The sequence below is a fragment of the Vigna radiata genome, chromosome 9 (genome assembly GCF_000741045.1).
Source record: "Vigna radiata var. radiata cultivar VC1973A chromosome 9, Vradiata_ver6, whole genome shotgun sequence".
Lineage (NCBI taxonomy): Eukaryota > Viridiplantae > Streptophyta > Magnoliopsida > Fabales > Fabaceae > Vigna > Vigna radiata.
In genome coordinates this window covers 14,562,722-14,571,598 of record NC_028359.1, presented here as the reverse complement: position 1 = coordinate 14,571,598, position 8,877 = coordinate 14,562,722, and the positions used below count along the sequence as shown (strand labels likewise).

Genomic DNA, 8,877 nt, shown 5'->3' with positions numbered 1-8,877 from the left:
AAACATAAGTTAAGCCACATAATTGGTAACATTATAATATTCAAGCAAAGGTAAATACAATGGAAACAAACAATTGTTACAATTGGTAACATTGTCAACGAAACTCCTTTCAGGCAAGTAAAACCACCATCCATAACAGTGCAACAACATCCAAACCACAAAACAATTCCAGTGTCATTCCAAACAAGATCAATTCAGTAAAGTCCAGTAGCAGTCCAAACATTATCATATTCAATTGCACAGAACCACGACTTAATGCACGACGACAACGGCGAAAACAACACCAATCAGTGTCCACCCTCACCCTTGAAGAACCAACCCTTGGGAAAAGCCCTCAAGCCACCGCCTAAGGTCATGAACCCAACCCAATCAATGGGGCGCGCACCATGAACCAGGACCGAAGCAACCACCTCGACATTGGATGCGAACTAGGAAGCCTCAAGCTTTGGCTGGGAATCCACAACAATTGGTTTCACAACGAACTAGGAAGCCTCAACCACCTCGACACGAGCATTGTTTTCGCGACGAACTTGGGGGAGTTAGGCCGACTTCTCGATGATGGGTTGTCAGGAACAACGAAGGAGGAAGGTTTGCTACTTCACACTCCCAAGGGAGAATGGGGGAAATGAAATGCAAATGGCCGAATTAATTTTGGGGAAGGGAAACCTCTACGCAAAATGATTTTGTGGGAGGGAAACCTCTACGCCAAATGTTCTGTTGCACGAATTTCGTTTGGGGTGGTTTGGGGAGGGAAACCCCAATTTTAGAGCTTTAATTATCGTGCTTCTTACTGACGGTCACGGATTCTTCGGTAATTAAACACTCCTAAGCCAATATTGACGGCCTAAAGGCCTTCAGTAATATTTCGCTAGAAATCATGTGTTTTCCTGTAGTGCTTTTTATATTCATTTGATACTATTCTTTTTTACATTTTATTCTCTTCTTTTTTTGAAAAAATACAAAACTTTATGACTATTTTACCATTATACTCTGTCAAATGAATGTGTGTGAGATGAATGTAAAAGTCTTCATTTTTAAAAAAATACAAAACTTTATGATTATTTTACTCTTATATTCTATATCAAATAAATCTCTGTTAAATGAATGTAAAAGTGTATCATGATATAATTATTCTTTTAGATATACATTGTCAATGTAAGTATTTTTATACTAGTCACACTTTTATGTTTCTTTTATGATAGACTAATTGTCTGTTCACACTTTACTGTTTCTTTTATGATAGACGACTATACTCCTAATTATAGTGATATTAAAAAGAAATCTAATTTGTGGTAAATAAAAAGGAGTATAACAATTAAGTATAGTGCAACATCATATTCTTAATTGAAATTACGATATACTAAAGAACCGAATAAATGAGAATCCAAAGTGACAAGGCCACTAAACTAACATAATGAAAGTTTCTCCTGGAAAGAAAACTACAATGGGTTGAATACTTAACCCAAAACATTAATAAGATTAAAAAATAACCCATCCAAAATTTCTGTCATACTTATATTTAAACTTTGGCCAAGGACACTACCACATTAGTATACTCCAATGTCTTAAATTCAATGAGTTGGGCAACTTTCTTTGCAAATCTTGTGAACAATTCATCCATGGTATCTTTTTCCCAAACTCATCTGACAAAAGAGGTTCGAAAATCGCTCTAACGTACTTAGACAGGAACTCTACTTTCATTTTGCTATCAAGTATAGAATCACCGACATCCTCCTGAGGATTTGCATCCCAAACCATATTGAAAGTCCTTAATATTTGAATGGTAAAAGATCCTTCTTCTTCAATCACTTGTCTAACTTCTTCAGCAGTGGGACCATAGACAGGTAGATCAAAGAAGTCTAATTTTTTCTCTTCAAGTAGGCCCTACAAATCACAAAGAATAAATAAAGCTACCTTATTTTCCTATTGCTGGTCTCTAGAGTCTTTCAAATTTCTGGCTTTAGCAAGCACAAAACAACGAGCCAAATAAATGATAAAATAATAAAATACGATCTCGCTATAAAACAACATATTATTTATTATCAAATTTTAGTGTAAATTTTAGTTTGAAATCACAGTTTTCAAAACACATGTACTTTTGTTGTGGAATTCTAATGTGCGATATATATGAAAATAAAAGGAAATAATTATAAAACGGAGTTAGTGGTTTCTGATATTCTTGGCATGAAATGATGAATGACACATACACAATAATACAACTGCTATTTTGATGAGTTGGTTCACTTTTGGATAATCATCTATCAGACCTCATCGCTTACCTCTTTGAGTACCATTCCAATTACCTCTGGAGCTGGATTATGAATTTTCCGAGTTTCATCTCTACCAATGAATGTAAGTAACATAATACCATCTGACTTTAATTCCTCTGAAAGTAATTTTAGAAAAAGTTTGAAATTCTTTTCAAATTGCTTGAAGTATGCTCCACGGACAGAAGGAGAGCTTGTACTAGTTACACAAATATTTCCCTTGTTGAGTGGTTCGTCTATGTTGGTCAAGCTTTTTGGTGACTGCATGATACCATGTCAAGGTTATATAAAACAATTTAACGTTTGTAAAACTATATTTAATTATATAAATATATAATACTAGCACACATTCATTCTGTTACCTGCTTTAGCTAGCATTTTTTGGGTATGTGTAAAGTAAAAAATTTAAATGAAGGATAATGATATTTAGACAACATTTTTTTGACAACATTCGAACTTTGATGACATGTCAATCTGTGATTGGTCAAAAATTACTCCATAATCAATAATATTAATCATAAACATTATTGTGGAATAATTTTTGACCAATCACAGATTGACACGTAATCAATATTCAAATATTGTCAAAAAATATTGTCTAAATATCATTATCCTTAAATGAAATAGTATACTGTGTTAGTTTTCTTAAAACATCATCTAATATTGCATGGTAATGATATTAAATTAGGTTATATATATATATATATATACTAGATCAAGGCTCGTGTCTAAGATAAGAAAAATGGTACATTGAATATAAAACGCATGAATAAAGCTCTTGCTTGTAAGCGAAAACAAGCTTTTCCTGGTTTCTTATGTCTTTTCAGTTTTTTTCTTTTGGATTTGTTGCAAGGAAAGAATGATTTGAAATTATAAGAAAGGGTTAAAGTGGTTTAATTAATCGCAATTTTGTTAGAGTTGAAAGCCTTGGGTAGAATCTAAGAATTGGGTAACCCTTTTGTGTTTCCTATATCTGAATCCATCCATCCCCATGTTATGTAATGTCTTTTTTTCCAGCAATACCCAACATGAGAGGTATTGATGACATTTCTCCAATCGTGACATTCCTGAACCTAAATACCTTGAATTTTGAATTCTTTGATCATGAAAACTTTGATTTTTACAATGTCTTCTTAATGACTTTAAATGAATCTTATTTTCCTAAGTTAATGTGAGTTTTGTATAACAACATGTGTATTACTAATGATAAAGTTATTCACAGTGACATTAAAAAAGTACCAATTAGAATCAATCAATCTTTTTTCTTTTCTCTAACAAAATTAACAAGTCAAGGTATGTCTTTCGAGGGAAATATGGTAAATGACTAGATAATTGACTATTCTAGTCATGAAGCTAGAGTTATGATTTGGAATGAAAATTTCAACATCACTAGTAGATGATTTGATAGGTCTATAAAGGTTCAAAGTCCTGTAATGTATTATTATTTATCAGATTCTGCTTCCGTATGACACTAACCTTGCATAGGCCACTAAAAACTTGATTTTGACGTGAACACTCTAAACTGGAAGGAAGATTAATTAGGATTAACTCATCAAAAATCGCATGAAAAAGACCTTACAAGACAATGCACCTCATTTGAAATTCCTCTTTGTGATGAACATTTTGTAAAGGCTAAAAGATTTTTCAGAATTGGTGTTGAAGCTTTGATATCCTTTGGTTTTTTAAAAACATTGATGATCAGTGGGTTCACAAACGTGACAAACCTCAACTTATTCCTAATGAACGGACACTGTCTCCACCACCTGAAGATAATTCCTTTATTCTTTTCACAAATATTATATGAGTCCGTGATCTTTGTGCGTTTGTTGGTACCTGATTTGAAAATCTTGATGTTCGTGTTGCTCAACTTGAGGAAGACATGGGTCAGCTCCACAACCACTATGGGTCCTCTTAAATTTGTTTTTTGTACATGCATATTTTGACTATTATGCCTATACAAATTACTTTCATGTTTATATATGTTATCTTTCTTATTTGATGTTATATTGCTTCCTTTAATGTTCTTTTTTATGTTCACAAAGAATAAGAGAGTAAGGACAACAAATTACCGAAATAAATAATATTATTTTTTACTATAAGTAAACCAATGTTTTTAAAGTCAATGATTCTCCAAGTGTCTATAAATACTTAATATTTTAAATAACATAATTTTCCCCAATTATGATAAAATAATATTTCATCATTTATAACTTTTGTATAATTGATTGCGTTGCAACTAAGTTACCCATTTTGTAATTAATTATTTTCATATTGTAATCAATTACCAAAATCACATAAGAAATTCATGAAAAGTTAAATCACAATTTAATCAGTTGAATGTCGTACAGATCCCCTGCGAATCCCCATACGAAAGTGGTATTGCTCCTAAACAATTTCTTTTACCCCAAGAGTTTAAATTTCTAACTTACGAAAGTTATGGGAGGTACACGATTTTTGTAATAATTTTAAAATTTGCCTAATTTACCTTTGAAATCTACCTATTCTAATAATAATAAAAAGAAATTATAAGCACATTTTTTTATGGATGCAGGCGTGCAAAATTCTATATAATGACTACAATTTTCTATGGATATATGGAATGTAAAACTATATATAATGGCTAATGATAGGATTATTTGTTCAACTTTTACGCTATGGTAGAGGGTTACTTCACGTACAGGTTACTAAAATCACTTAAAATCAAGCTTTTATTTTCAACTAGTTACTGGAATGTCAAAATGGTAACAGGGAACAAATCCTATGATTTTTTAATTAGAATGTTTTAAGGCTAAGCGTTGCTTTGGGGTCTCTTGCAATCTCTTATTTTATGGTGCCAAGAGCTAATTAATTTCTAAAGGCCAATTTTATGATTTTAAAAATGAGTTTGATTCTAATTATTAAGTAATAATAATAATAAGATAAATATAATGAAGAATTATTAACTTATTATTTTAGCATTAATTATTCTTTTGCTTGTAGTTCATTAAACCTTTGTGTATATTCAAGGTTTTTATTTGTCTCTTTGACATTTTTAATAGTTTAATATATTTTCTTTAATTTTTAAACTTTTCAGTGGCAATATTTTTGAAGTTGTTATTTTTAACAAAGTCATTTTTCACGTAACAAAAAGTTTTATGACACCTTATTTTGATAAAATTGGTTTTTATAACAAATTTCATCATTAATATTTTGTAATGATATTTTGTGTTTTGTGACAAATAGTCTCCAGCACATTAAATTTTTAGAAATGAAACTAAAACACAGTCTTGTTGGGCAAGATTTAAAGTAGACGTACAAATACACAAGGAAAAACTTCCTTATTCTTACAAGAAAATTCAACCTGATATAATTAGGGAAAATATCATTAACCAGTCCCACGTAATCAAATCATGCATAAACTTCGATTATGCTCTTATTGACTTAGCTACGATCATTGCTCTTGTTTTGCTATCAACTGTAGCATCATCAACATCCTCTTGAAGGTTTCCATCCCAACCTATTTTAACTGTCTTTAATGTTTTAAGCCTAAAAGATCCTTCTTCTTCAATGACTTTTCTAACTTCTTCAGGAGTTGGACCATAAATAGGAAGATAAAAAAAGTCCAATTTTTCCTTTTCAACCAAACCCACAAGGAAAATATACCCACAAAAATCATAAAAATCTAAAAATCTTCCTTAGAAAGCACAAATATACCCACAAGGAAAATATCAACCAAAAATTTAACAAATAACTAAAAAAGCTATAAAATACGTACAATATATTCGAAAGCTTATTCTTCTACATAGAACAATCATGTTTTAAATTGACCACAAAACATTTTACAATTTATCGACTCACCAACCTGTTAGACATATAGAAGTCGGGCTCATTGTAGTTGACGTCTATATGTCTGCCAAGCAGGTGAATAGTCACTCTTTTCAGTCCTATAGACGTCAGATCCCGTCACATTGACGTCTATATACAATTCTAGAGGTCTATTGCCTCAGGTACCGACGTCTATAATCCTACCAGGTATGGGAAAAGTCATTCGTTTCCGCCCACGAGACGTCTCATGCCGCCAAGCCGACGTCTATATACAACAGAAATATTAATTTTTAATTTGAATGGACGTTATATTAGTCAGGCGTTCGACGTATTTGCTATTTTAGACGTCGATTATGTGTACAATAGACATCTAATTTCTTGTTAAATAACACTGCGAACCAGTGGTTTGCGGACCAACACTTTGATCGTCTTTGCCTTTTCTCTCTGCTACTCTGCATTTCCAAGTAAGTTTCTTCTCCTTTTAACTACTTAAAGTTGTTTTTACTCCGATTAAAGTAATCTTTGATGTATTATCTCTCATTTGAACCGATTAAAATGAGGTTTTGTTGTGTTTTGGTGCGGTTTTTTTGTTGTGTCTTTGTGTAGCATAGTGCACCTTCTCCCTTTGCTAGTTTCCTCGTAAGGAAAACTTGCGTTTTTTGGATTTCGCATGGCATTTCAATCCAAGGATGAACTTGGGTTGTTGCCTATGTCCATTCCGACCTCCAGTGAGAAAGTATACGGCGGTCGGAATGGACCTAGGCAACGATCCAAGTTTGTCTTTGGGTTGAAATTTCATGAGAAATTTAAAAGAAACAACTTTTTCTTATGAAGAAACTAACAAAGGAAGGAGGTGCTACTACGCTACCCCAAGACACGACAAAAAGTGCACCAAAACACAACGATCACTTCATAGACGTCGGTTAATGTACAAATGGACGTCTATGATGTCCCAAAGACGTCAGTTAATGCAATGTTTGACGGTTTTATAGACGTCCCAAGTTTTACAAACCGACGTCTAAAATAAGATTAGACGTCGGTTAGCGCATTGTCAGATATCTTTGTAGACGTCGGACTTTGAATTTAACCGACGTCTATATCGACATCGCACCTGCAAAAAGTTATAAGCACAATTTTTTATGGATGCAGGCGTGCAAAATTCTATATAATGACTATAATTTTCTATGGATATATGGAATGTAAAACTATATAATCGCTAATGATAGAATTATTTGTTCAACTTTTACGCTAAGGTAGAGGGTTACTTCACGTACAGGTTACTAAAATCACTTAAAATCAAGCTTTTATTTTCAAGCTTTTATTTTCAAGGAACAAATCCTATGATTTTTTAATCAGAATGTTTTAAGGCTAAGCGTTGCTTTGGGGTCTCTTGCAATCTCTTATTTTATGGTGCCAAGAGCTAATTGATTTCTAAAGGCCAATTTTATGATTTTAAAAATGAGTTCGGTTCTAATTATTAAGTAATAATAATAAGATAAATATAATGAAGAATTATTAACTTATTATTTTAGCATTAATTATTCTTTTGCTTGTAGTTCATTAAACCTTTGAGTATATTGAAGGTTTTTATTTGTCTCTTTGATATTTTTAATACTTTAATATTTTTTCTATAATTTCTAAACTATGTAAGAGGCAATATTTTTGAAGTTGTTCTTTTTAACAAACGTAACAAAAAGTTTTATGACACCTTATTTTGATAACATTGGTTTTTATAACAAATTTCATCATTAATATTTTGTAATGATATTTTGTGTTTTGTGACAAATAGTCTCCACCACATTAATTTTTTTAGCAATGAAACTAAAACAGTGTTGTTGGGCAAGATTTAAAGTAGACGTACAAATACACAAGGAAAAACTTCCTTATTCTTACAAGAAAATTCAACCTGATATAATTAGTGAAAAATATCATTAACCAAGTCCCACGAAATCAAATCATGCATAAACTTCGATTATGCATGACGAAGCCGGAACATATTCTAAGAATCTTTTGTCATAGACACTATCACATTGGCATACTCCAACGATTCCAACTCAGTATCAATGAGTTGGGAAACTATCATTGCAAATCTGGAAAACAATTCATCCATGATAACTTCACCAAAGTTGGCCGATAAAAGAGGTTCAAAAACTGCTCTTATTGACTTAGCTACGATCAGTGCTCTTGTTTTGCTATCAACTGTAGCATCATCAACATCCTCTTGAAGGTTTCCATCCCAACCTATTTTAACTGTCTTCAACGTTTTAAGCCTAAAAGATCCTTCTTCTTCAATCACTTTTCTAACTTCTTCAGGAGTTGGACCATAAATAGGAAGATCAAAAAAGTCCAATTTTTCCCTTTCAACCAAACCCTACACAAATCATAAAAATCTTCCTTAAAAAACACAAATATACCCACAAGGAAAATATCCACCACAAATTTAACAAATAACTAAAAAAGATATAAAATACGTACAATATATTCGAAAACTTTTTCTTATATATATAGAGGAATCTTGTTTTAAGATTGACCACAAAACATTTTTAAATTTATCGACTCATTGTGGAGTTCAAATATGTATGATGTAGAAATAAAAAAAAAAAAAAATATAAGATGTAGTTTATAGCCATATACAATTATATTATCCACATGTATATACACACACACACTTCTGATGCTTCAATGTTTCTGTGCATTCATCAAAGCTCATAGCTTACCTCTTGGACCATGTCGTTGAGTACCGTACCAATTATCCCCCATGGATTACTGATGTTTTGAGATTTTTCTCTACCAATGAACGTAAGTA

At 31.9% G+C, this 8,877-nt stretch overlaps 1 pseudogene; it reads right to left on the bottom strand.

Annotated features, from left to right (window-relative positions):
- Nucleotides 1-1,519: 1,519 nt before the first annotated feature.
- The window catches only part of LOC106773405, a 17,706-nt pseudogene continuing 10,348 nt past the window's right edge, over nt 1,520-8,877 (bottom strand).